The sequence below is a fragment of the Hibiscus syriacus genome, unplaced genomic scaffold, assembly GCF_006381635.1.
Source record: "Hibiscus syriacus cultivar Baekdansim isolate YM2019G1 unplaced genomic scaffold, ASM638163v2 tig00110374_pilon, whole genome shotgun sequence".
NCBI classification, from domain to species: Eukaryota; Viridiplantae; Streptophyta; class Magnoliopsida; order Malvales; family Malvaceae; genus Hibiscus; species Hibiscus syriacus.
Genome location: NW_024062710.1, coordinates 382,264 through 387,378, shown reverse-complemented (window position 1 = coordinate 387,378; position 5,115 = coordinate 382,264). Strand labels below are relative to the sequence as shown.

Below are 5,115 nucleotides of genomic sequence, written 5' to 3'. Positions count from 1 at the left end.
CGAGAAGAATGACACATGGGAACTTACCTCACTTCCCAAGGGACATAAGGCGATAGGTGTCAAATGGGTGTACAAAACAAAGCAACACGCCAAAGGAGAGATTGAAAGGCACAAGGCGAGGCTAGTTGCTAAAGGCTATAGTCAAAAGGCTGGAATTGACTATGATGAGGTATTTGCTCCTGTTGCTCGATTGGAGACTATCAAACTAATCATTTCTTTGGCAGCTCAAAACAAGTGGAAGATACAACAGATGGATGTAAAGTCCGCCTTCCTAAATGGAGTTCTTGAAGAGGAAGTTTACATTCAGCAACCATCAAGCTATGAAGTCAAAGGGCACGAAGACAAGGTGTTGAAGTTGAAGAAGGCTCTTTACGTGCTAAAACAAGCACCAAGGGCATGGAATAGCCGAATCGACAAGTACTTCCAAGAGAATGGCTTCAACAAATGTCCCTACGAGCATGCTCTATATATCAAGATCAAATATGAAGATATTTTGATCGTGTGTCTCTATGTGGACGATTTGATCTGCACTGGAAGCAACCCAAGCATGTTTAATGAATTCAAGGATGTGATGATGAAAGAATTCGAGATGACACACATGGGGCTCATGGCGTACTACCTTGGCGTTGAAGTTAAGCAATAAAATGATGGAATTTTCATTTCACAGGAAAGCTATGCAAAGGAGATACTGAAGAAGTTTAAGATGGAGAACTGTAAGCCAATAAGCACACCGGCAGAATACGGGATCAAGATGACCAAACATGAAGAAGGCGAAAGTGTAGATCCAACATTCTTCAAAAGTTTGGTAGGAAGTCTACGCTATCTAACTTGCACGAGACCCGATATTCTTCACGCAGTTGGATTGGTTAGTCGCTATATGAAATCTCCAACAACCACCCATTTTAAAGCCACAAAGAGAATTCTTCGTTATCTGAAAGGTACAATTGACTTTGACTTGTTCTATTCAGTTTCTAACGATTACAAGCTTGTTGGATATAGCGACAGTGATTGGGGTGGAGACATAGATACTCGAAGGAGCACTACTAGATTCGTATTTTTCATGGGAGATATTGCGTTCACATGGATGTCAAAGAAACAACCGATTGTCACATTGTCCACTTGTGAAGCGAAATATGTTGTTGCTACCTCATGCGTTTGTCATGCAATTTGGCTTAGAAATCTGTTGAAGGAGATAGGTTTGATACAAGAAGAGCCTACCAAGGTTTGTGTCGACAACAAGTCAGCCATTGCCTTAGCGAAGAATCCAATATTCCATGATCGAAGCAAGCACATTGATATTCGCTACCACTATATAAGGGAGTGTGTTGCAAGAAAAGATGTGGAAGTTGAATACGTGAAGTCACAAGATCAAGTTGCTGATATTTTTACCAAGCCACTGACTAGCGAAGACTTCTTAAGATTAAGGAACCTACTAGGGGTCACGAGATCAAGTTTAAGGGGGGGGTGTTGGATCATAAACTTGATCCATTATGGGAGTCTAAACCCAAACCCAAACTAAATTGATGTCATTACTTACATCATTTAATTAAAGATGTCATTGCTTACATCATTTAAGTAATGATGTCATTGCTTACATCATTTAAGTAATGATGTCATTGCTTACATCAATTTAGTTAGGTGAGAGTTAGATATTTGTTGAATTTGTAATGGTTTAAATTAGTTTATTTGTGTGGTGTAGGATTGTTCTTGAGTAGTATAAATGCCCCTTCCCATTTTAATTTTAAGCATCAAGAAAAATTAAAAGCTTCTAAGTGAGTGAAGAAGCAAAGTCCTATAAGAGAAAGTTGTAGTTCTTGTTTTTGAGTGAGAGTGCTCTTGTAATATTTGTTTGAGTTTCAATAAAAGTTGTTTGTGTGAGTGTTTTATTTCTAACACTGGGATCATACGTTGAGGCCAATGAGCAAGCCAAAGCCAAGAGGCTGAAAGCTATAAGAATGGAATGAATTCCTTTCATTATGATATAGCAGAAGTGATTAACTTCTTGTTTGCTATTGCTTTGGAGAATATTGAGGAACTTTGCATGGCAGATGAAGCTTTTTATAGATGGAAACAAACGATCACTTCATTATTTTTCCACGAGTAGCAGGTAAAGACTGTCACGGTCAGCTGACCGGGAACGTATCAGAGTTTAGCGGCTTGAATTTACTCATTCTATGGATTTGCATGCTTATTTTTCTGGAACTTATTTTTCATGTTTCTGTCTATGGTATTTTTGCAGTTTAAGCTCCTGCTATCAGATTTCAGATTTCTGATCATAGACTTCTCAGACTCTTTTGTGTTTATCGAACTAGTAATTAGCAAATAAACATTGCTCAAAGAATATACCCAGATTTCTTGCAGAAAACTGATCAAGTAAAAAGTAAACAGAGAGTTGTTAAAAGATTGGTAGTTGAGAATGACATTAAGCAGCAGATAAAACGAGCTTAACAAATCTGATGACAAAAACATCTGCTAGTATTATTTATGTGATGGAAAAACATTTTTATTGACGCAAAACCTGCTTCCTTAGTTAAGTAAGAAGAAAATTGATCGATTGAAGGTAATTCAACTAATATTTATATATAAATTGGGGTGTGGTTAACTACTACTTTGAATTTGACCACGTGGAAGGTTACAAACTAACTAATATGGGAAAATTATTTGATATAAATACATAATATTCGTTGTAATAATAACAATATGTAATAATGTAAGCACGATAATAACGAGTATAAGACAATCATAAAATTAAAAATATAATATTTAACGTAGAAAACTCTATTTATTGTGTTCGTAATGAATACAAGAAAATTTGTGTATAAAGGTGATTTAGAGTTTAATCAAATTACTTCTAAATCATAATCCCTAGGAACATTCTACTACGCTCGAAGAGCACGGTTGAATACCACTGAGCATTGTTAATTTGATTTATAAAAAATTAAGATTTTAAAGTACTCAACGTATAATTATAAATTAGTTAAAAATCTAAAGATAAATTATTTAAAATAAAATATTAATGATATTATTTTCCTATAATTTTTATCAAAATATTGTTAAAAAAACTATGGAAAATAATGTAATTAATATTTTATTTTAAATAATTTACCTTTAGATTTTTAACTAATTTACAATTATAAGTTGAGTCCTTTAGAATATTAAATTTTTATAAATTAAATTAACGGTGCTCATCGTTAGTGGTGTTACGCGACGCTCGTCGAGAATAACATACTCATCCCAATCCCTAATATCTATCTATAGAGAGAAATTCTTTTAACAAACAACACTACATAGAAAAAATCTATTGAATCTTCCACTCTTTATCGCGCAAAGAAAAAAAGTAGAGTTTTAAATGAATTGAACTTCCACTCATACCATCCTCCCATTTGTTAATTGTTTCCATATGCAGATTTTAAATCTTAGCCGGAGATTTATATTGCAGTCAGCAACATATATAGTTATGGAATTTAAGGATTTTATTGTAATGTAAGGATTTTATTGTAATGACTTGTAAAAAATCAGGACTAATAGCATTGTTCGATGTATAGCCTGTGTTTGAACTCTATCGTTGTGAACAAAAAAAATATTAAATTAGAAGTGTTACTCTTATATGATAAAACTCTACGGTATCTGATTTAAACTAGTTATCCAATAAATCGAATATATATGATTATACTAAATAAAATATTTTTTCAATCAAATTCAAATAAACATCTTATAAATGTGGGTTCAGACTGGAAACACACCAACAAAATCCAAACAAACATGTTTCAATAAGAAGAGGCCCATAAAAAGCCTATTTCATTTCACATTTCAGAAAGAAATAAAAAAACTAATGTTAACTATAAATAACGAACGACGACTTCAACAATTACTCAACGCATTTTACTTCACATCAGGAATTGAACTGAAGATTCTTCACCGTTTTCCTGTCGAGATGGAAAGCCTTGGCCAGAATATGAGCATTGATGGGAGGATTTGAGCCGAAGACTGCATTAGAAACGGTGATCACCCCTGGGATTTGGCTGTTCATACTAGCAAAGGCCACTGCATGGGTGTTCCCATTGTTTTACTGGTAATGAGTGAGACCCTGAGGGACTACGAACACATCTCCAGGGTATAAGACTTTGGTTATCAGACGATTTTCCGGGTTCAACGTAACAAAACCAACATGGAGCGAGCCTTCCATAACCACCAGAATCTCTGACGCACGTGGGTGAGTGTGAAGTGGGTTGAGGCCACCATTAGGTGCATAATCAACTCGAGCCATGAATATCCCCAATGTGTTAAGTCCTGGTATCTGCGCCACGTTAACTGGTGTCACGATCAATCCGGCTGAATTCGACGTGTTTTTGCGGATATGGAGCCCGGAAAAGTAGAAGTCACCTGCTCTGGCTAGCTTGGCGCCTTTGCAGACTTTCCCATTGACAGAAACTGCATGAAATATGTTACTATGTTAATTCGGGTGTGAGTGTCGAATACGAATATATATCAGAAAGGACGGAGAGAACATACCAGAACCGTTGGGGTCAGCTTCACAGAAATCCTGAAGAGGACTAGGATCAGAGGCAAAGGCAAAGGCCAAAGACGATGCAAGAGACAAGATGAAAAAGGCTTGGATGATCTCAAGACCTTCCATTTTTATGTAATGGTAGCTTTATATCAGAAGAGTTACGTGAAAGAATGGCCATTTATAGGTTGAAGACATTGAATTAGTCCATGAATTTAGCTCGCTTTATTTAATTTTACCATAGCAGACAATACATATTGAAACACAAGAATCATTTTTTAATTACCTTGTGAATCATTCTTCTGCAGGCCTGCATGAAAGAACTAATATAATTCATCTTCCTTTTGCTTAAAACAGGGCATATTGAAACAGAAAAGTCGATGGGATGCTGGCAATTTATGGATTGAAAGTGACTCCAACTGTATCTCAAATGAAGTAATGCTTCATACAAGAAAAGGCACAGTTTAATCCTAATAATATTATCGAATATGACTGATGCTTCGATTCGTCATACGCTACGGAATTTGACAATGAAACCTAGTATTTTCCCAATTCATTCATTTATTTACGGGTAAATTACAAAGAGTAGTCATTCAATTTTGGGTTTG

At 35.5% G+C, this 5,115-nt stretch overlaps 1 pseudogene; it reads right to left on the bottom strand.

Annotated features, from left to right (window-relative positions):
* Positions 1-3,859: 3,859 nt before the first annotated feature.
* On the bottom strand, positions 3,860-4,636 carry LOC120121525 (annotated as a pseudogene).
* Between the last annotated feature and the right edge of the window lie 479 nt (positions 4,637-5,115).